This window comes from Marmota marmota, unplaced genomic scaffold (genome assembly GCF_001458135.2).
Source record: "Marmota marmota marmota unplaced genomic scaffold, marMar, whole genome shotgun sequence".
In the NCBI taxonomy this organism is placed as follows: Eukaryota; Metazoa; Chordata; class Mammalia; order Rodentia; family Sciuridae; genus Marmota; species Marmota marmota.
In genome coordinates this window covers 3775788-3800632 of record NW_026000005.1, presented here as the reverse complement: position 1 = coordinate 3800632, position 24845 = coordinate 3775788, and the positions used below count along the sequence as shown (strand labels likewise).

Here is a 24845-nt window from a genome sequence, read left to right as displayed (position 1 = left end):
GAGGGAGGGGAAAGGGAGGGAGGGAGGGAGGAAGAGAGAGAAAGGAGGAAGGAGGGTTAGAGGGAGAGAGAGAGAGGAAGGAAAGAAGGAGAGTAGGAAGGAAGGAGACAGATTATTTCTTTAAAGAATCAAACAGAATGGCTGAATTGAACCAGAGGCTTAGAGGGTCTTGGGGAATTTGATAAAGCTGGATTAACAGCCTGCCCAGCAAATCAGCTTCCTTGCAAGTAGGGTCCCAGAGAGTGGTTTTCAACCTCCAGATTCAACCTGAAACCCAGTAAGAGTGGGAGCCCTAGTGTAAGACTGTGTCTACCAATTTTCTTTTAGTGTATGAGATCTGGTCACAAAGAGAATCATTGTGACTATCCATGGGCAAACTACATTTAGCCCAATCATATGCCACACATTCAAGAAAAGGTTAGGGTTTCCAAGTAAAATAAAAGTATTTATCTTCCCCTCTTTTCAAATTTGGTTGTAGAAAATATGAGTATTTTCTATAAATGGCACTTGCTTTGGGATTCTTTCTTTAGCTATTGATGAGTTAAGATCAGAAAATAAGGAAATCCAAGGAGACTAGTCATCTTAGCAAGCAAAACTGCCCATAGACAATCTGGTTCTTTCTTTTTATAGGAGACAGATGCAGGGAGAGGCTGAAAAGAATAGAAGCTTATGTCCCTTCCCTGTGTGTAGGAGTCATAAACCCAGAAGTTCAGAAAGTGGGAAAGATGACTGCACCCCTGGTGAGAATTTAATTTTCTAAGCCCTATATTCTCTCATGCTAGGATCCTCAATCTAGGGACAACAGCATAGCCCCCACACCTGGAGCCCACATATCAAAAGAGATGTCTACTGATGTGAGAGACTGTTTGAATATGGTTTGTCCTCCAAAGGCTGATGTGCTAGAAGCTTGGTCCCCTGTCCTGGTACTGAGAGGTGGTGGAATTGGGAAGTGGGGCCTAGTGGGATGCAGTGAGGTCACAGGGATACCACATTTGGAAGGGATTAATGCTCATCTGCACAAAGTAGACTCAGTCCTGTGGAACTGCATTACTTACCTTGAGCATAGGTCGTCATAAGACAAGACCACCTTACCTTATTGGCCTCTTGTGTTCTTACACAAACTCTCACCATTTGATGTCATTCATCATATAATAATGCATGAGACCCTCACTCAATGTGGCTGCCCAAGCTTGGACTTTATAGCCTCCAAAACCATAAGACAAAATAAACCTATTTTCCTTATAAAGTATCTAGTTTGGTGAATTTTGTTATAGCAACATGAAGCATACTAAGACAGACAGCCTACCTGAGTAGGCTGGGACAGTGGTAGTATTGGTATGGGTAACTAGTCCTTTATAGGTATGGGTAAGAAAAATTTTCAGCATACAGTATCTGACAGGGCAGAACTAGGAAAAACAAATCCAAATCCTCAAGGAGAACAATGATCTGTGTGGGCTCAGAAAAAGAAACTACCATGTGGTCTTTGCACCCACAGCTCAGGAAGAGGATTTTTATGGAACATGAGTAATTGGCTGTATATTCCCCTCTCAGGATGCTGCATTTGATCCAAGATAGTAATTCTTCTAGTTGACTGGAATGTTGGATGCTGAGGTCTCACAGCTACATCTTATTTCAGAAATTGCCCTTAGTAGGAAGAAGCTGCCTCACCAAAACCATGTCTCCTTCCTGGGTCCCATAGCAAGTAATGCATGAAGAAAAGCTTTGTTTCTCTTGCCTCAGCATCTCTAAAGGGGTCTCCACCTTCAGAGATTCCCAAAGGATTGACTGAGGCTGCTCCTGTAATTATTTCTCAGGTCAGCTTCCCTTCTCATGTGTCCAGGATGAGCAGAAATCCCCTCAACATATTAAATACTTTGGCATTAACTTGATGTTAAAACACTTTGCTACATGCTAAGAAAATTAAAATTATGACTTAGTCTTCAAGGATATTTTAACTTATAGAATCAATAAATGACTCCAAAATATAATACAAGGCCATGCCCCACTCAAGTACAAGGTGCAAAGACCTTCCCTCATAAAGACTATATACCTACTTTGTGCTTTGTGCCACAAATAGAAAGACCAGTAATACGTGGGATCTGCCATTAAGGAGTTAGTATATTCAGGAGAGGAAACATCTCTTCTTAACCCGAGTTTCTCTGTGAAGATTGGATTCATTTATTTACTTAAGTTCACACTTAACTTCCAAAAGGAATTTGAGGTAGATAATAAAAAGCAATTAAGTATTTTATGAAGGATTAGAATGGTATGGTGTGTGTGGGGGGTGTGTGTGCAAATTCCAGGTTGACGTAATAACAGGAAGGCAGTTTCTTGTAATAGTTTCTGATAGAATCTTTAAAAGTGGAGCAGGAGAAGAATATTTCACAGGCAGATGGAGTCCAGAAAGAGGAAGATGCCTTCTGTATTCTCACATGGCTGAAGAAGTGAAGAAGATCTCTGAGTCTCTCATAAAGGAACTGATCCCATTCATGAGTGTTCTGCCTTCATGTCTTAATCACCCCCCAAAGAACCCCTCTACAGACATCTCACTGGGGATTAGGTTTCAACATGGGAACTCCCAGGAACATAAGCATCCAGTCTGTAGCAACAGCAAATGAGGTGTGGCAGTAGGGACCTGACCATGAAATGTATTGGTCCTCTGGTATATACTGTGACTCAGAAGTTTCCTGCCTAAAAAAGCAATGGAATAATTTTTTGAAGGTATACATGAGGTGGCATCTTGGAAATTATACCCTTTGAGGATATGGAATCATCCTCCAAGATAAAGATCCCACCCTAAGTCATCAATCATTATGTGATGCTGAGTTGCCCGGTATGGATAATATGGCATCTGGGAACTATCGGTTACAAGGAGTGACTCATCTGGGAGAGTTGTCTTTCCCACCATTACAACTCCAGGTTCTATAGGTCCAATTATCATGCTTCCCAGAGGGAGGATGCTTCCATAAAATTCCTATTAAATTTTAGCTCTAACTGCCCTGTGGTTGAGATACTGTCACATAATTCTTTGTGTCAGGGAGTCAGGACCCACTGTCCTGGCAGGGGTTATTGGCTCTGATCATCAGAAGGAGGTTGGTGTTGAGAGCCACAGCCGAAGGGGCCCCAGCAAATTTCCAGCTGCCAGCAAACTTCCAGCTGCTGGCTCACAGCGGCCCAGCAACATCTAGCTGATTGGCTCCTCTGCGGTGATGCTCATTGGAGATGCTCATTGAGCTGTTTCCCCGCCCTTTCAGACTGCCCGCTGATGATTGGCTCACAGCGGCCCCAGCAACATCTAGCTGATTGGCTCCTCTGCGGTGATGCTCATTGGGCTGTTTCCCTGCCCTTTCAGACCACGGAGCTGCTCATTGGGGGACTTTTTTGGCTCCGCCCACGCGACCCAGCCAATGGGCCTCAAGAGCAGGAGGATGGGGGGAGGTGGTGAGGCTTGTGGTTGAGGGAAAGGCTTGTGGGAAGCCGGTGGTGGCAGTTGGGGCTCTGAGGGTTTTTCCTGAGGAGCTGTTTTGTTTGGCCTGTGTGGTTCTAAAAATAAAGTTAGTTTCCTTTGACAAGTGGCTCCTGATTGTGCCCAGCCAGACTGCGGCAGGTTGGGATACCGTCACATAATAGTACTAAGGAAAAATGTACTTGGTACCTATGTGATCTTTTGGGAATGGGGAGAAGGGTTCTTGTATTCCCCTAACCAATTTTGATGATAAATGGACACATGCAGAAGCCACATCCTCAGAAACTCATGATAGCTAGAGACTGATTAGGGGATTAGGGGATGATGGTCTAGGTCATCTTACCAGATAAGCAAAAAAAAAAAAAAAATGGGTAGTCAAGGATGAGGGGAATCTAACAGATGAGTGGGACAATAAATATTAGGCACAACCTGGAGAATGGCTACAGAGGTAAAGGGTGGAGTGAGGAGGAGCAGAAAGAGGGAAGGAACCAATGCTGTAATTTCTCCTACTGACTTCCTTTTAAACCTTTCCCAGAACAGAATCTCTTTTGTGGAGATAAAATACTATGAGAGGCAAGTGGTGTGTGGCACAAAGGTGGAACAAATTAGGTACATTTGGATACCACCCAGGTTCCCCTTCATGATCAAACCATGCTCCAAATGCCTAGCATATTAACTCTGACAACTCATAGCTCCCTCAATCTGATAACTGCTCTCAACTAAAGGAGGCTACCTTATCCAAATCTATGTTCTGATTCCTAGGGGCAACCACTATCCAAAGATTAATTGATCTGAGGTACATTCCTCAGTGTGGGGCATCTTTGTAGGACCATCTCAGCCTTGAGAGATGTGTGTGGCATTGGTTGAAGCTATTGTTTCAACCAACCGTATCTCTTTTTGTTTCTGCCTCTATCCTGCCTTGTTTACCTTGCTCTTTCACACAGAGCACTTTTTACTACTTTCAAGAGCACTTCTAATAAACCTCCTGTGCGCAAACCTTAGAAAAAATTTACCTGTGACAATAGGGTATATTTCTAAAGCCAAACCTCTAAGACGAACAGAACCAGAAGCCTCTTTTATATTAATAACCTCTGAAAGGAAATGTATATATGATGCTGAGTGTACAGATAGGTATATTATGTCTAAAATAAGGAGAAGAATTTGGAATTCACAGGAAGCAGTTTCATGACAAGGGACTAAAGACCATAGGAGAGAATGAAAGAGTTGAGGAAGTACACTAAATATGTGAAAAGAAGGGAAATTTCTTATTGAAGCCAGCGAGGGACAGTCTTTCATTCAGGTTGACATGGAAAGAAGGAGGTGAACATGTGTAAAAGTGAGAGTCACATACATAGGACCAGTTCCTCATCTTCACCTTCTTGGCAATTGGCATGAAAAGACCTTGGTCTTTCATAGGTCCTTGAAATTTGAATGTTGAGATGCAGACAACTCCATGACAGATATGTAAATTACGAAATATGTTTGTTGTACCAAGTTGTATTCTTTTAGAGCTGAATTTGTTCTTACATGGGATCTTTTCCTTTCTAAATGAATTATTTACTTTTTAATTAGTTGCTATGGATTATTGTGATTTATCAGCATCTTTGGTATAAACCTATGTCTTTATCATAAAGTCATCTTTGACTTTATTTCCTCTTAATAACTACATTTAATACATCTGGAAATCTCATTATATATTCGGAATTCAGGAATCTCCTTAAAAGGAATATGAGACCAGCCATAAATATGAATCTACATAAGAAAATGAAGAACATTGTATTATGGGTTTGGAGAGAAGTTGTCACCCAATGGTTCTTGTTAATGCAGAAATATTTGGCAGTGAAATAATTAGATTATGAGGGCTACTACCCAATCTGTTCATCCTAGTTTGGAGAGACTGGGTGAGAACTGTAGGAGGATAGGTCACTGGAGGTATGCCCTAGAAAGGTACATCTTCTCTGTGACTCCTTCCTTCTCCTTTTCTCTTTGCTTTCTGACCCACCATGAACTGATCAGCTTTCAGAGTCCTTCCCCCATGATGTTCTGCCTTACTTTTTAGGTCACAGCAATAGAGTCAGCTGTCTGTGAGTTCCAAATAAACTTTTCCTTCTCTAGGTTGTTCACAGTGACACAAAAGCTATCTAAAACACATTGGAAATAAAATAAATCAAGGCAATATTAAGTCTTCTTACTTTAATTGAGCTAAAAGATAACTAACTGACTAAAGAAAAAACAATATAGATTTTTCACAATGTAAAAGTAAGATATATGACAACAATTACACCAAAGATAGGAGAAACGGATTGGGTATGTACTATTTTAAAGAATTTATACTTCAAATGAAATGGTATAATACTATTTTGATGTATGTCTGATTAAGCAGGTATATTTTAAAAATCTGTAGAAACCAATAAACTATTTTATAGAGAGGCATAACAAATAAATCCATAGTAGAAATAAAGTAGAGTTTAAAAAGGTACTCAGTGAATCCAAAGGAAGGCAAAAATTAATGAAAAAGAAAAAAGAAACAAAGAACAAAAGGAACATTAGAAAACAGCAAAATAATAGCTATAAATAAAACCATAAAATAATCATATTAAATGTAAACAGTATAAACCTATTGTTTACAAGATGCATATTGCCAAATTGGATGAAAAAGCAAGATCAACTATCTGCTATCTATAAGAAACCCATTTTAGGTATAAGACATAGAACTACCATTGTATTACTAATTAAAAGAAGCTGGCATAGCTATGTTAATAGCTGATGAAGTAGAATGTAGAATGATAAAATTTACCAAGGCTAAAGAGGTACATTACTTAATGATAAAAGGAGTCAATTCTCAAAGAAGACATAATAATACTTCATAAGTATATATCACACAACAGAATATCAAGAATACGTAAAGCAAAAATTGATAGAAATAAAAAATGAATACATGATTATGGTTGGAGAATTCAACACTCTCCTCAGAGTAATTAATAGGACAAAGAGAAATTTCATATTTACCAACTTGACTTAACTAATATCTATAGAACATTCCACCAAACAACTGTACACATTTTTCCAAGTAACTATCATTTTCCAGTGACTAATCTTCTGAGACATAGAACAAAATTTTAATACATTTATTCATTTCAAGGAACTGAATAACATAAAACATGTTTCAAACTTTAATTCAACTAAAAATCAATAACAGAAAAATATTTAGAAAAATCTACAAAATAGGGCTGGGAGTATAGTTCAGTGGTAAAGCACTTGTCTGGCATGTGAGAAGACCTGGGTATGATTCTCAGCACTAAATAGAATAAAAAGGAAAATTTTAAAAACCCTAAATACTAGAAGATAAAACTGATTATTTCTAAATAACCCATTAGTCAAAAGAGAAAATCATAAAGGAGATTATAATTTATATTGAATTGAATAAAAATAAAACATACACCAATTAATGGGATGAAGCTAAAGCAGACTTGAGGATGATATCTAGCATTAAATTTTTTATGATAAAATATATTCAGATTTTATTTTATTTTTTATTTTTTTTTGTTGTCTCATATGCATTCTTTTTTTTAAATTTTTTATTGTTGGCTGTTCAAAACATTACATAGTTCTTGATATATCATATTTCACACTTTGATTCAAGTGGGTTATGAGCTCCCATTTTTACCCCATATACAGATTGCAGAATCACATCAGTTACACATCCACTGATTTACATATTGCCATACTAGTGTCTGTTGTGTTCTGCTGCCTTTCCTATCCTCTACTATCCCCCCTCCCCTCCCCTCCCCTCTTCTCTCTCTGCCCCCTCTACTGACATTCATTTGTCCCCCTTGTATTTTTTCCCTTTCCCCTCACTTCCTCTTGTATGTACTTTTGTATAANTGAATTAAACGAGAAAAGGAGATAATAAATGAACATATAGAATGGGGAAGAAGGCAAAGGGAACAAGGGAAAAAATAAATCTGCAATTAAATTTTGCTCATATTTGTGGTAGAGTGTTCAAAGTTTGGGTGTAGTAAACTTCATGCTGTTTGTTACAGAACATCTAACTACTCTCAAAAAGTGAGTGTCCTGGTGCTGGAATCATAGCGCAGTGGTAGAGCACTTTCCTAGCATGTGTAAAGCATTGGGTTTGATTTTAAGCACCACATATAAATAAATAAAGATTCGTTGAAAAAAAAAAAAAAAAAAAAAAAAAAAAAAAAAATTAAAAAAAATTCAGTGTCCTAGCATTTTTCTCTTGTTTATATATCTGTGGTAAACACTTTAGAAATCTTTTCACAGTAATGTTCATATTTTTTCTCTTTCTCTACATAATTTTTCTGCCTTCTTAAGTCTGGTATTTACATTAGTAAACATGGAATTCATATGTGTGGGGACTGGCAGCATGTTTGTTCATATATCTGGAAATGGTATGTCAATGTTCCTATGTGTATTTTAGTCTCAGGATGGGATCTATGGATTTCTTTATATTCTGAAGTGCATCTGTATCTAAAACTTTTTAAATATCCATGGACAGCATTCCGAAGACAATTTAGGATTAAGAATGTGTACCTTGGTATCAGACTACTGAATGTCACCCCTTGCTCTTTCCCTTACTAGCTGTGCAATTTTCAGCACATGATTTAACACACTGAAACTCTATATCCTATATAAAATTGGTATATGGTATACTGACATCATTGGCTCTTTGTGTGCACAAAAAGAGGTGATACATGCTCAAGACTTAGCAGAGTATTTGAGATCTAGTAAGCCTTCAAATGACAATTGTTACTGCTCATAATTTTTTTGAAATTCTGTTTTAAAAACAGTTATTTAAAACTCAAATAGTTTCCCTTTGCAATTATTCATATTAAATTTCCAGGCTGGATGACAGAATTCTATACTTAGAGGATCCAAAAAATTCCACCAAAAAACCTCTAGAACTAATAAATGAATTCATCAAAGTAACAGGATATAAAATCAACACCCAATAATCAAATGCATGTCTGTACATCAGTGACAAATCCTCCGAAAGAGAAACTAGGAAAACTACCCTATTTACAATAGCTTCAAAATAATATAAAATAAAATACTTTGGAATCAACAAAAGAGGTGAAAGACCTCTAAAAGGAGAATTATAGAATTCTAAAGAAAGAAATTAAAGAAGATCTTAGAAGATGGAAAGATCTCCCTTACTCTTGGATAGGCAGAATTAATATTGTCAAAATGACCATGCTACCAAAAACATTATACAGATTTAATGTGATTCCAAACAAAATCCCAATGACATTCCTCATAGAAACAGAAAAAGCAATAATGAAATTCATCTGGAAAATAAAAGACCCAGAATAGCAAAAGCAATTCTTAGCAGAAGAGTGAAGCAGGTGGCATCACTATATGAGAACTTAAACTATACTACTGAGCAATAGTAACAAAAACAGCATGGTATTGGCACCAAGATAGACTAGTAGACCAATGGTACAGAATAGAGGACACAGAAACAAACCTACATAAATATATTTTTCTCCTACTAGACAAAGGTGCCAAAAACATATATTGGATAAAAGATATCCTCTTCAATAAATGGTGCTGGGAAAACTGGAAATCCATATGCAGCAAAATTAAATTAAGCCCTTATCTCTCATCATGCTCAAAACTCAACTCAAAGTGGAGCAAAGACCTAGGAATTAGATCACAGACCCTGCATCTAGTAGAAGAAAAAGTAGGCCCAAATCTTCATCATGTCGAATTAGGCCCCATCTTCTTAAGCAAGGCTCCTATAGTGCAAGAAATAAAATCAAGAATCAATAAATGGAATTAATTCAAACTGAAAAGCTTCTGCTGAGCAAAACAAACAAGCAATGATGTAAAGAAAGAACCTATAGAATGGGAGAAAATTTTTATCACAGGCACATCAGATAGAGCACTAATCTCCGGGATATAAAGAACTCAAAAAAACAACACCAAAAAAGCAAATAACCCAATCAATAAATGGGCTAAGGAACTGAACAGACACTTCTCAGATGATGATATATAATTGATTAACAAATATATGAAAAAAATATTCAACATCTCTAGCAATTAGAGAATTGCAAATCAAAAGAAACTGTGGTATATATACACAATGTATTATTACTCAGCATTAAAGAGAATAAAATTACAGCATTTGCAGGTAAATGGATGGAGTTGGAGAATATCATGTTAAGTGAAGTAAGCCAATCCCAAAAAAGCAAAGGCTGAATGTTTTCTCTGATAAGTGGATGCTAATCCATAATGGGGGTGGTAGGGGAGCATGGGAGGAATAGAGGAACTTTAGATAGGGCAAAGGGGAGAGAGAGTAAGGGAGGGGGTATGGGGGTAGGAAAAATGGTAAAATGAGATGGACATCATTATCCCTAAGTATATGTATGAAGACACAAATGGTGGGACTCTACTTTGTGTACAATCAGAGAAATGAAAAATGGTGCTCCATATGTGTACTATGAATTGAAATGTATTCTGCAGTCATGTATAACAAATTTTTTAAAAAACACTATTAAAATAATAATAATAATATTTCCAGACTGTATAATATGCACAAGTAAATAAATATAAATAAATTACATTATATACCTAGATTGACTCTATAAAATTATCCTAATAGAAGAGAACTTAATTCCCATGGAAAACTTGTTCACTTACTTATTTACTCAATAATTCATCAGTAATTTCATTTTGCCAGGTAATACATATGTATCAGTAGTAATTTTCTTCAGGAAAATGTGTTTGGAATTAAGCTCACACAAAGGCACTACACTAGCTGTGAAACCAAAGCATCCCCACAACAGAGCTCACCCCCTATCAGTAGCCATATAGATCTCCTCACCTCCCACCATTGGACATAGTTTCACAGCTTTCAAAGGCCCATACTCAGGGATGTTTCTCGAATTCAAGCAGGACTCTCCTACTTGTTTCCTTTAACAATGTTTTCACTGCTACCAACTTTCTCCCTACGTCTGTCTTGACTCACATAGGAAAATTCAGCCTCAGTTTCTCTCCAATGTCAAACATCTTCAACAGAAACTCCACATCATTGTCATTAATAACACATGCTCATGCTATTTTAATAGCTATATGTCAAAAGACAAGGGCTGATAATGACAACAGAAGATAAAACCACAAATTTCACCTAACCCAACCCTTAAAAAAAACCTAAAAGGTAAATAATAACAGGCCTTTTGAAGGGACCTGGGTCCTGAAGCTCACAGTTCTTCCTTGATTTTAACCACAGCTGTATCCTTTTCTTGAGATTTCTCCACAAGTATCCATATTAAGGTTTGCCCACAAAATGGTTACTTATCAAACCTACCGAAAAATAATTGACTTAGAGACAAGCTTAGTTTTTGATATCTTTAAAGGGGCCAAACAGGCAAATTTTTCACTGGCCTCAATTTCCAGACAATAATAAACCAACACACTATTTAAGTCAGCCTCAGAAAATGGAATGCCATTAGCAAGTGTGAGTTTTTCAGTGTGGGAAGGGATTTTGCTTATTCAGATTTTGCTTATACAAAACCAGTTGAAACACTATTGGAATGCTTTTGTGACACCATCCATACCTCCTAATCTCCCAATCACCCTGTGGCTTTCAGTCTAAAACGCAGAACACTTTCTTCTTTCAGATCTTGAAAATGTAATTCAAAATCACTTCACATCCTCCGTGAAGAAGTTAAACAAATCTGTGCACAGCCATTCATTATCTCTCAATTAATTACAATCCTTGGAACACATTGTGCATGAGAATTTAAACCATCAAATTTGCCTTCTGGCATGCTTTTCTTTAATGAATTAGTGTGTCTCAAAAGTATACCATAAAAATAATGACACTGAATTCTAGACAAAGCAGATGCTTTTCTTTCAATAGTTCTCTTCAAGATAGGAGATACAATTTTACATCCATAATTTCATCACAGGCTGCATTTCAAAACACTATTTGAAAAAGAACTGGCATTCTTTGTCCTCAAGATGATGAAACCTAGGCTGTGTTGTTGAGGAACATATATTTTGTAACTGATAGTGGGCCCTAATTAAGAAAAAATGCATAGAAACTTGGATGATGGCCAGATATAAAGGATGAATTCTTTGCAGTTATTAAAGTTTTGCCTTTCAAAGCACTTCTTTGGAAATGGAAGGCACAACCTTCTGATTTAGTTCCCTTTTATTATCTGCTACTCTTCCTGTTATTAATAACATGTGACAAGAGTTATATCTCCATAGATCTATGGACAAAATCAACAGATAAGATTCGGTCACCTGAGGTCCATTGACTGTGTGTGAAAACCTCAGTTATGGTCTTCTATGAGTAGAAAACAGGAGACATGGCTTCTGTCCTTAAAGTGTTTGTAAGTAAATAAGGAAGAAGAGACCTGAGACCAGTAACTATGTTGTAAGGAAGAAAGGTGGCCTTAAATATTCATTTCATTCAATGTAGAAAACAGAAACACAATCCTAGATGACATTCAAGAGAAACACTCAAAAAGGCACTCTTTGGTCTTCTTCACTGTCATTTTGCTTTACTTATTTTTTTTTCCTTTTCTGCACCCCTCCCCCACCAGGTCAACCTCCTACAAATAAATACATACTCAAAGCTGGAAGATTAGCTGTTATGATGGCATATGCTTCAGAATTTACATAGCTACCTTTTCTGTGGCTCTTCCCAGGCTAAGAATAAAATAAATTGTAGTATCTCAGATATAAATCTCATGCCTTATTCCTCTCAAAATGTTGTGTATATTTGGTATCATTTCATCGTAACAATAGGACATGAGTAGATATTGGTTTGTTTATTGAAAGAGGAAACTGAAACACACAGAGGCTGTTAACTAACATTTCAGATGTCCCATTAGTCATGAGGCTGGTATTAGAATCTGGTTTACAAAAAAAAAAAAAAAAAAAAAAAAAAAAACACCACTCTGTCCAAAAGAATTCGGCTCTATTGATAGGTTATAATCATAATTAATAATTCCTAGTTTTACTAGAACAGAAGATAATCTCATCACACACATGACATTCCCTCACACTACCTTAGCAGAATTAACAAAATGATCCAAGAGTTAGAAGTCACATAGCATCAGGAGACAGTCACTGCTTTACCTCTTCTGAGTTTCAACTACTGCAAGGTAAGCGTGTAGTGAGAAGGAAAGATAGAGGAGAAGCCAGTAGTATATACAATTGGATTCAAAGCCCAGGATTTCAATTTCAGTTCTACTTTTCTTACATCTGTGTGTGTGTGTGTGTGTGTGTGTGTGTGTGTGTGTGTGTGTCCTGTAGTGGGGAATGAACTCAGGGCCTCATGCATGCTATGCAAATGCACCTTTCCCAGCCATTAAGTTTTCTTATATTTTTTGGGGGGGGATCCCAGAGAGATCACAAATCTAAATTTATGACACTTTCTCCCAAAGAACACCTTTTTCTCCTAATTTGAGCCCCACCCTCATTCAGATCCCATTTCTCTTTTCTCTTACTCTTCTCAGATACTCAGTTATTTGAAGCTTCATTATACTGCAGACCTTTATAAAATAAGCTTGGGGGAGGAAGGATGATGAGAGGACAGAATTTTAAATGCTACAGCACAAGCTGCCCTTTTAAGACTTTATTTACTTTTCACATCCTATGTTCACTTCTGACTGTGAAGGGCAACAATTTCCTTGGTATATCAATCAACCAAAACAATACATCAAAGCTCTAACCATGTTCCAGGAACTGTCTAGTACATCATCTCCTTAATGTCTAGAGAAAATAATCATGGACATTTTCCCACACGCTATACAGAAGTCCTTCTTCTTTGAAACATTACTCTAATCTTTTTAGTCCTACTTTTTCTTAAGAGGATATTTTACTTAAGGAAATAAAATGGAAAAAAAATACATTTCAACAGGCTTGTGTATTCATAAAATATAAGGATTCACAAAATTGGTCATAAAGCAGACAAATATTAGCTAGGTTGCTACCTTTTATGGCTTTATACAACAGTCATTTTTTGCAGAGTTATCCTAAAGAACAATAGTGGAAAAGACCCTAAAGCTCAGTAAGCATCAACTGAATACACATATTCAAAACAAGAACTGGTGAAAGGGTATTTGTTCTTGTAGAATTCCAAGTTCTAGTCAATTACATTAAAAACACCAAAGATTTCACAATGAAGAAATTCTTATTCAGCATCTGTTTTCACTGAGGAAAAAATACCCAGATAACAAATACAGCAAGTAACAGCCTCATACCACATTTGCCTTTAAAGTTAAGAAATTGTAGTTGACTTCAAGTTAAGCTTATTCCTTTTATAGACCTCACTATAGCCGGTGATTCTTCATTCCCCTGCATGCAGAGGTTACCAAAATTCTACATTAAGCAGCAAAACAAAGGGTCGAAATTTAGAGTGACTGTTTCTGGTTCATGTAATTTTCATTCCATAATTTCAAGCAAATGTGTGTGTGTGTGTGTGTGTGTGTGTGTACAATTTCCCTGAAGGAGAAATAAAGCTGTCTTAGGTATTATAAAGGGACCTACAGTTCCTAAATTATTTTGTTCTTATTCTTTTGTAATATTCTTCTAACCAGTGGAGTTGTTTCACTTTGAAAACTCTGGTCTTCGGGGGGCATAAACAACATTGGCAGTTATCTGTGAAATGTTTCCAAGAATCCACTTGTCTTCTCTCCTTAAAGCAGTCTGCTTTCAGGATTCAGAAGGGGCAAATTCAGGATCCCCATATCCCTAAGTGTCACTCTTCTATCACCTCTTAGGTATAGCTTGCTAAGCTTTCTTCCAGTATTCACTTAGATAGTTTGGAAACAGATAAGTACTTTAAGAAGAAAAGGGTGAGGAGCAAAGATGAAGTAGTTGAAAATACAGTATTTGGGCATAGTACATGCCAGTTCCTTCCTCTTACAAAGAATGTACTAATGATAGTCCCATTATCAGTTTCCTTAGATTAACATGTTCTATTACAATCATCCACAGCGCAAGAGCAGGGTTTATGGGGTTCTATTAATTCAGTCCTTAAACCATGCCCAAATTGACACATAAAAGGTGCTTTTAGGTAATGTTTACTATAACCTAATGGAGCCAAACACATCATGAATCAGGAGGGCAACAGACAAATTCCATTTAATTTGTTTTTACAAATACAGAAATTGAATCACAGAGTTTTGTATGAATCATGGCCACACATGGAATCCAAGTCTCCCTTCTAAGATGCTCCCAGCTTAAAGCCACACTGAGCTAAAAAACATTCCTGTCCAATCTTTTGGTAACTGCTTCCATCCAACCCCTCCATCAATGAAGTATGCTGTTGATACATTGAAATTCCCTTCTCTGAGCATTCTCTATTCTTCTCTCTATTTCTTCATTGCTGTTTCTAGAAGATTCTGTCACTAATCATGAGGTTTTCATCTTCCTTCTTTAAGCTCATTACAGATTTGTTTATGCCCCATATAATAGTTATATAGTGTTCTACCTAGGTCATGTGGGCTTAATTTTTCCCACTGAACTGTAAGAGCCTTAAAGGCAGAATCTACATCTTATTTCTATCATCCTTTCAGTGCTATTCCCATTGATGGACACAGAGGAGGACACATCCCCACACACTGCAAGTTCTAGACCTCCCTAGCATGATGTCCTCCTGTATTTGGTTATTGTAGAGATCTCACCTCTGACATGCAGTCCCCTTCCTCCTGTTTCCTCTCTGCACAAGGAATTGCCCTTGTCCTCAGGTCTTAAGTTGGTAAACAGTTCTCTAATGATAACTGATAACCATTCATGATTACAGTGTATTGACAACAATCAGCTAAAGACAAGGCCCCTGTCCATCTAAACTGATAATGACTAAGAACCCTGGAAAATCAACATTCAAAAGATCTGGAGATGTGTAAAGTTTTTACATCCTAAAATTTCACAGCTGTAGTAAACAAAGGTTTGTCACTGCATCCTGATTGCTCAGCCCCCTGCCTGTTCTGCTCTCCCTTTGCCTCAGGGGCTCACAGAGCAAGAGCTGATCAAGGAAGAAGGTCAATCTTAATTTTCAAAAGTGTAGCATGAGCCATACAAAACAAAAAGAACAGTTGAAACATTTTTTTAAGTGGAATTACTATGTTTGACAGACTTAAAGATAGAAAACAGAACTCTAGGAATAACATAAATGACAACTAGTGAAAAAAGGCCCCATTGTTTTTAGAGCTGATGAATTAAGTGAACCAGAAAGAGAAATAGAAAAGGTATGGACAGTTATGGAGAAAACAGTGAATATTTTAAAGAAACACTGTAACTCAAACAATAGTCATACTACATATTGATGCTAACCTCACAGTTGGAAATGTAATGCTTGGATGTGTAAATTCTGAAGCAGAGAGTGAACAAGGGAAATAAAGAAATGTGCAAGCTTATTACCTTTATGTAATATTTATATTTACAGTAAAAGTATAATCTTCAAGGGTTTCTGGAAGAAGCTGGACTGATTTACAGAGTTTTATTTCTTTTAAGATTGAATGAAATAATTATATTTCTTGAAAAATGTCCCTTCTATCCAAGAGCATAAAATTGGAGCTCCACTGTTGATGAGTGGCTTATTGAAGGGATAGGACAGATCTGTGATTTGCAATTATTGGCATATAATGAATACTTAGGTTTTATCATTTGTTGAAAAGTATAGTTTCTTAATTTTAGCATCGTTTCTTACCACTGTCATTTACTTGTCATAATTAAGACAGAGCAAGACCTCTAGTTCTTAGCTTTGGTTTCCCATGATCCAATAATTCCTATTAGCTATGAAAACTTGGGCAAGCTACTTAACTTCTGTATATCTCATTTTCCCATTATGAAACAAAGTCGTTAATAATATCTACCCCACAGAACTGTTGTGAGGGTTCAATAAAAGAAAATACATAAAATACTGGGCATGGATCAGCTATTTAGCAAGTATTTGATTAATATTAGTTATTTTTGTCATTGAGGTGATGCAGATATTAAATCTTAAACCATGATTTTTTAAAATCTTGTGGTAAATATTTCAAAATCCAACAGTTAGTACTAAGGAGTCATTATTTACAGAGATCCTGTTTGTCAAATATACAATTTAGAAATTTACTTAGAGACTTTAAAAAAGCAGAAGTATATTTTCAGAGAGCAAAGTGGATATAATAAAAAGTTGAATATCATTTTAGCATTTGCACTAATTCTCTGAGGGCCAGCTAATACATATACAGTACGTCATGTAATAGTGTAATAGGACAGGAATCCTGAGATTAGGTAACCCAAATATTTTATAAAAGGAAATAAACCCATCTCACATTTGCTCTATATATTATCTTTATGATGCTGGATAGTAAGTACACCTGCCCTTTGCTTTGGAAAAAAATACTATATGTGTGTGTGTATGTGTATGTGTGTGTGTGTGGAGAGAGAGAGAGAGAGAGAGAGAGACTGAAACAAAACAAAGGTAGTTAGTATTCCTTTGTGGGCAGAAACACAAGAAACCCATGGAGAATTGTTTACCAACATTTATAAGTAGATGCTATAATTAACTGATATTATTGATGTAGAAGTTAAGGAACAGAGGGATTAAATAATATGACTAGGTCAGTGGCTTGTGTGGAACTGCACTCAAATCCAGATAGTTAATCCCAGGAGCAAGACATCTTAACTAGTATGATTAATTGATTTCCCAGGGTTCTTAATCATGTGATCAACTGAATGTAAATGTTATTATTAAAATTATCCTGGCTAATGTATTGATATAAAGCAAAGTATGAAATATTGATCTGCTCTTATCTATTGAGATAGTTTGCTTACAGTTGTTATTAGGTTTTATTACTTGGGGGAAACTAAGTCTTAAAGGAATTAGGGTTTGTTCCTGTTTTAAAGTCTTAAATGATTATTTTTAACTGGTTAAACAAACAACTGTTATTTAGGTTATAACAATATAGTTGACACCCTAAATATATGTGAGTAGGTATACATATGTATCTGAGAACTCCATCTTTCTAAGCCTTCTTGTCTAAGTATTATGTAAAAGTTTATAAAATGAAAGTTTATGTAAGTTTATCAGCAAGATAACCAATGAGTGCTGTCTTTTATACATTGTATCTGATGTAGAAGGACCACACTGTCATTAGAAGACCTGTCTTATATCTGTTTGTTTTGACTAAGTCAATTTTTGATGATTAACACTGTTTCCTAAATGTATAAGAGATTTAAGGCTACACTTTGATTTTTGTTAATCCATGCAAACCTGTGATTGTTGTTACCATACACTTTGGATTCTAAATTGTAAAAGTTCAACGTAGTTAAGTGTAAAACTTAGGAGGGCATTTTGCCAAGTTGCTGACCTCCAAACTAAAATCATATGTAGCAAAAGTCTCTGATTTATATAAAAATAACAAATTTGGTTGGTTAAAAAAAAGAGGAGTTGGGTTCAAAGCTTTCTTTGATATCCTTTCAGATATAATTTGCCACCATGCTAAGATTTGTCTATTATAATGAAGAGATAGCAAATGTAAGTGGCTGTGATCCAGACTACAAAGACAGAAAATAATAAGAAGAAGAATAAGAATATCTGTTTCAAAGTTGTATACATTTAAAATTTTTATCAGAACCTTTGCATTCTGTAATTTTTATATGATACTTGAGAAAAGTGAATCTTGAATGACGACTTAGATATTTCTAGTCTTTCTAATTATAGCTCATGGCTAGGGAAAGCAGATACTTTATTTTCCATCTATCCCTACCATAAAATTCCTTTTTCTATAATATCAGTGAGAATATTATCTAAGAATAAAGTGAGAGCAACCTTTAAGCTGCTCATGCCTGGCATGTTACCAGGGCAGCATGTCCTGGATAGAACATTACCAAGGAAGGGAAGGAAAAGCAAGAAACTGCAAAAACATTAGTGAGATAGTCAGGCTGCGTCCTCTTCATATCCTTGGGCCTCGTGAGATGTTTTTCATGAGCTGGAGCCTTGTCTTAAAATTATCAATAGTTATCAACAGACACTGTAACCCTGCACATAGTATCGGGCACCTTATCTTATCACCAGTTAGAATGTGGTCACATGCTGTCTATTTTGCTGAAGAACTTTTGAAACCTCAGGGACAGAAAAATGCTCCTCTGTATATTTCATTGCTTTGGAATCTATCCTTAACCCTCCTTTATTCTCTTCTGCCCACTCTCTTTAGACTGTCTTATATACTCCCAGGGCTTCAAAGACCACTTCCATGATAATGACTCCACTTTCTTCAATGTGATACACCATAATTTCTTGAGTTCCTGGTCATACCATCTACTTTCATTTTGCAGTCTCCACCTTACAATATACTAAAGCCATTTCAACTTCAGCTTGTCCACAATGGAACTCAGTATCACCACATTTCAAGCTCACTTCTTTTCCTTAAATATTCTCCACCTAATTTAGGGGCATTGCAATCTAATCAGAAGTCATCCGCCCGGCACAATGGCGTATGCCTGTAATCCCAGAGGCTTGGGAGCTTGAGGCAGGAGGATTTCAAGTTTGAAGCCAGACTCAGCAGCTTAGTGAGGTGCTAAGCAACTCAGTGAGACCCTGTCTTTAAATAAAATACAAAAAAGGATCTGGGGATGTGTCTCAGTGGTTAATTGCCCCTGAGTTCAATCCCCAGTACGAAAGAAAGAAAGAAAGAAAGAAAGAAAGAAAGAAAGAGGAAATCACCAAACCCTGTTAAAACTCCTTCCAAATTTTTTGCATGTCCACTGACATTTTTGTAGAAATTGCTATTAATTTTTATCTTAACTATTATATCATTATTTAATTGGCCTTCCCCATTCACAATTTTTTCCATAGAGTGCACATCTGATCATGTCAACTTTCTGCATAAAACCTCTCCTTGGCTTCCCAGGTACTCACACAATAAAGTCTGAACTCCTAATAGGACTCACTTTTTCACCTCTTCAACCTCATCTTTACTGACTATCCTTATTCTAGTCTTATTATTTTATTTGCAGACCCTCTCATCAATCTTTCTATTTCTTCCCATTCCATACAGATTATCCCTCTTGTCTAGGACATCATTTCCATTATAAACTAACCAATACTTATTTATTCTACTCAACATTAAGTCACATACTCAGAAAATCTTCCCAGGCATCTATGGCCTCCCATAGAGTCTTTAGCGTCCTCTGTCATTAATCCTAGTCTCATTTTATAGTAACTATTTATAACAATGCTCTCTGCCTAACTCAACTTCAAGACAGGAATGGGCAGTGATCATGCTCGAATCACCAGCATTTCACCTAATACTTGGCACTCATAGGATCATAATGTTCTTGTTGAATGAATGAATGAACCAATAAGGAATCTGTCCAGGTGATCTTTTATGAGTAGGAGACTTGTCAGTTGTCAGTGAATTAGCACCCAGCACTTTGGGGCTGAAGGTCTGGAATTGACTCCTTCTAGACCTCTTTCCTAGTATTTAGATGGTAAGACCTAGTCAGTTTCTTGGAACAGGGTTCAAAGTGTCTATTCTTTCTTCCTTAGAAAATTTAGGATTTAACAGAAGTTAAGAGCTCAAGATCAATCTCCAAATAAAACGATAGGCAATGCCAAATTTTTCATGTATCTGTTTTATACATTTATTTCCCTTCTTCCATGCTTGAAAGTTACAATTTTATAAAAATCATTTAAAACTGATATATATTTCCTATTTATCCTCTATTTTTAGAAAATGTGTCTTTCCTCTATTGAACAGCAAGACTACTTGTTTTCTATCACATAGGAACTCAAAAGTTAAGGATGCAAAACCATCCTACTGCCTCAGAATTCAACATTTTGAATGCCATCAAGTGTATCATAAGAGTACATTTTGGATTAAGTAACAGCAGAAAGAAGGAAATGTTATTTAGATATTATAGGTTCCCAAATCAAGCTTACATGAAAAATCTCCTCCTTACCTTCATCTCACCAACCCCAGGGACGCTTCTGTGATGTCTGGAGAAGGTGGTAATTTTTTGGAGTTCTAAGCATTGCAGTTGCTCTTCAGGCAAGAAGAAAACTACATTTTCTTCAGCTTAGGGGGAAAAGTGGAAAGAATATGAGAGAAAGAAAACTGGGTCATTTTTCCCCCTACTGTACTGCTGACAGCAAACTATGTAGTATACATGATTCAGTGATAGATAACCACAAAGCATCTGAGAGGAACCTTGGGCCTTTCTTGCCAACAACAACAGAAAATTTAAGTGATTGCAAAATTATAATTTCAAGAAATAAGGCATTCATGCTGGGTGAGGTGGCACATGCCTGTAATCCCAGTGACTCAAGAGGATAAGGGGGAGGACTGAAAATTTGAGGCCAGTCTCAGCAAATCAGTGAGGACCTAAGCAACTTAGTGAGACCTTGTCTCAAAATAGAAAAATTAAAAATAATAATAATAATAAGGGCTATAGATGTAACTCAGTGGTAAAGCACCCTGGGTTCAATCTCCAATACTAAAAAAAAGAAGAAGAAAAGGAGGAGAAAGAAAGAATTCTGTTCTGACTCCTTATTTTAGCCCTATGATTTAGAGTAAAATGATTATAGAGTGAACATACCCTTGACGTTTCTCAGGATAAACCTTGTTTACCCTCTTACTCTAAGATAATTATTATCAGTGACCCTTTTACTGTCAAAAAATGCTTTCTAATGGAAATTATATGGACTTTCTAAATATAAAGAACATTTAGCATAATATTAACTTTTTAATTTTTTTTTTCTGTGAGACCCTACATTTGCCAGGCTCTGAGATAGCTCTTTCTCATTTGTGATATAATTAAATTTTCACAACAAGTCCATTAAGTAGATAATATCACTCTTTTAAAATACAAGAAACTTTAGTTCAAAAATGTTAGGGCATTGCCCAGGGCCACAGGGGTGTATGACAGTCACAATTTAAAAACATTCTTGTGCACACCTGTAATCCCAGTGCTCCGGAGGCTGAGGCAGGAGGATCAAAAGTTCAAAGCCAGCCTCAGCAACTTAGTGAGGCCCTAAGCAACTCAGTGAGACCCTGTCTCTAAATAAAACATAAAAAAGGATCTGGGGATGTGGCTCAGTGGTTAAGAGCCCCTGGGTTCAATTTCCAGTGCCAAAAAAAATAAATAAATAAACTATTCTTTCAATTATGTTTTATGCAGGTTCAAAATTGAAACTTAAAAATACCTTTTTCTGACCCCCTTGATTGCAGCACTCAATCCAAGTGGCTAGATACAAGACAGAAGGAGTTTACTTCTAGGTAATAAGGCATGACTGACTCAGCCAGCTACTGGAAGATATCAATAGTTCTAACAGTTCCATTGTCCAAAGTAGGTTTTCTGATCACTGTGTGTGCATCCCTGAGGCGACCTTGCATAAGAAAAAACTGCTCCAGGAGAACTTTCACTACATGCTTCTCACTCCTCCTGCTCCGTAGCCCTGGAAACAGAACGGAACTCCTCCCATGCCTGCTGCCCACTGCTACCAGTCTTTCCCACACCCCAGATATGAAGAGAGATAATAAGGCCCTCAAATAGAAGTTTCCAGATTATGAGTCATGGCTTACTCAGCCTTTGTTACAGAGAACCTGGAAGCCTTTGAAATACAATGTTGATTTTGGCAGTCTTAAATCCCTGTGCTGCTATCAAGAAACAAGTTACTCAACTAATTTGCTTGAGAAATTACCTCTTTAATGAGTATATTGAGAACAACCTATGTTAAAAGAGGTGGTGTTTAAGATATGGTGTTTAATGCCTGTTTATATGAATACATACTTATTTCTTTGAACAGCACTTAGCACTTCAATAACTATTTGTCACATTGAATTCTTTTAAAAAATCAATAAAATTTAACATTATTATTGTGTTCTTACTATGAGACAGGCATCATATTAAGAGTTTTATATAGATTATTTTCCTCCTTCTCTTTCTCTCTGAATGCACATATATATAAATACAGAAATACATATTATATATATATGCTTTTACTCATGCTTTTATATATGATAATGTCTTTGGCGCAATAAACACTTAAGTATAGACATTTAAATTTAATTAAATCAGATATGAAAACAACCACATACATTGGCATGTCTTCCCTAATGTTAGTTATTAATTTTTATATGTACTTCATAGAGATAATTTCTGTGGTATGTATTATACCAGTATAGTGTATATAGTGATCAAGAAAAATGCATATGTTGTATTCATTTAAGTAAGATTAGAAAACATGTATTGTCATATAATGTAGTATCATAGTAACTGTAAAATCCTTATCTGCAAAGCATAGATAATACTATGGCCTAATTGTTAGGGCTTGCAAGTAGATAAAATTATACAATACACATAAAGCACAGCCCCTAACATTGCAGACACTCAATAAATCAAAGATATACTCTTTATAACTACAGTGAAACTGGGATATAGACAAATTTCTATTTTATTTAGGAGAAAAATGTTGTTTGGTGTTAAAGGCACTGTTTTAAAGAGGTACATTTGTTCTATCATTGTAAAATAATGTTATATTGATAGCAATATGTAAACCTAAAATATTAGTTTCAAAGTTGACTTGTCAAATTTTATAGTTTACAATTTTCAATGATAAATTCTGAAGATTTATCCTGAAATTAAAAAAAAACACTTATTTTGCTGCTTTTGATTTTGTTTGGTTTGTTTTTCAATGTATTTTGAACCAAAACAATGGAAGGGAAAGTTAAATAACAAAATTGTCTTTCTCCATCTGAAGGATATTCTGCAGTTCCAGGATATCTTTGACTCATTTCAGGGTCATGCTATTGTCATTGACTGTGGCTGGCTCAGGAGTTCAGGCATAAGCCAATCAACAAAAGGTGATCCCCTGTGCATTCATTTTTTTTTTTTTTCAAGAATGCAGAGGTGATCTAATGTAGATCCAGATCCAAAGAAAATTTTTGAAGGTTTTGGTAAAGAATTTTTTTTGTTCTTATGAAAATTGCTAAAAGAGCTGGATTCCCTTTTGTTGGACATTTTGTGCATAGATCCAAGGCTTAAAATAGTGCCAGTCATCTTACTACTTCTGTTTGAGGATTAAGCAGACAACCTGAGGAAATAACAACTGAGAGAAATGTAGAAAAATAGAGCTGGAGAAATTGAATTAAGCCAATCTGAGGGCTGAATCTTGATTTCTAAAGTCAATGAATTTTCTCAATTTCCCATACCAGGGGTACCAGCCTCATCTGGTAACTTATTACAACGTCAGTTCTAGAGTCCTATTACAGACTTGCAGAATCAGAAACAGGGTAGGACAATCTGTGCTTTCAAATGTCCTTTGGGTGATTCTGATGCACACTAAAATTTGGGAACCACTGGTTTGAGCCAGTTTGAGCCATATTTTGTTACTTGCTATTCAAGAATACATTAAATGTAACAACTGAACTTATAGATATATACCAACCATACACTACTGAAAAGATTATATGAACTAAGATGAAAAATTGAAAAAGGAGAAATCATGGTGTAATAAGACTGGATTAGTAGTTATACCAAAAGGTTGAGACTCTCCTGGGTATCCAGGTAGACCTGCTGGGGTCTACAGAAAATTAGTTTCTTTCTCTGTAATGTGGAAAATCCTAATGCTATTTTGAATAATAAATTAGATAATAAATGAAAAGCAATTAGAAGTTTTTCTGAACATATACCAAGCACTTAGTAAATGTCAAAGATGATAATGATTATAATGATGATAACAATGATGACCACCATTCACCCCATCAGAGGAGTTCTAAGGAATAAACCACACTGAATAAATAGATCATATTAATACTCTCAATAATGTGGAGTTGTTGGTGCCAAATCACTCTCATGATGACATTTGGATTCTAAATAAAGAAATTTCATTAGAAAATTTATCTTATTAAAAGGATAACACTATAATTGCTTAATAAAAATTAAATTTGAAAATAGGTCTTAAAATCTAATGTTATTTTGGGGGCTCGGTTGTGGCTCAGCGGTAGAGCACTTGGCTAGCATGTGCGAGGCCCTGGGTTCAACCCTCAGCACCACATAAGAATAAATAAATAAATAAGTAGATTTTTAAAAATCTAATGTTATTTTTATTTACTCATCAAATGCTTATTAAGGGCCTAGTTATAAGGCACAAATAATAATATTTTAATGTAAATATACACATATCTCTCTCTGGTAAAACTATAAAAATAAAAAAAGATGATGTTAACAGATCTAACTGTTACAATGTTTGTCTCTAAGCAGTGGGAACTGTGGTTTTTATTTTTGTTTTCATACATTCTGTAATTTTTTAAGAATATCTTTATGTGACTATTTAGTGAAATTGTACTTCTAAAAAGCAAACAACAAATTACTTTTCCTTGAAGGAAAACAGAGGTCCAGATGA

The 24845-nt window shown here is 35.9% G+C and overlaps 2 long non-coding RNA genes across 4 annotated transcripts in view; one reads left to right on the top strand and one right to left on the bottom strand.

Annotated features, from left to right (window-relative positions):
* The window catches only part of LOC125618151, a 117485-nt gene that overhangs the window by 51738 nt on the left and 40902 nt on the right, over window positions 1-24845 (bottom strand). For 2 of the 3 annotated variants that reach the window (XR_007349387.1, XR_007349389.1), the window contains one exon: window positions 20402-20517. This is a non-coding gene — a long non-coding RNA (uncharacterized LOC125618151). Of the gene's footprint in view, window positions 1-20401; window positions 20518-21644; window positions 21893-24845 lie in introns of those variants that run through there. The other variant, XR_007349388.1, reaches the window with a different exon arrangement.
* LOC125618152 overlaps window positions 1-24845 on the top strand; it is a 41758-nt gene that overhangs the window by 16536 nt on the left and 377 nt on the right. The window contains exon 2 of the long non-coding RNA XR_007349390.1: window positions 631-740. This is a non-coding gene — a long non-coding RNA (uncharacterized LOC125618152). The remainder of the gene's footprint in view (window positions 1-630; window positions 741-24845) is intronic.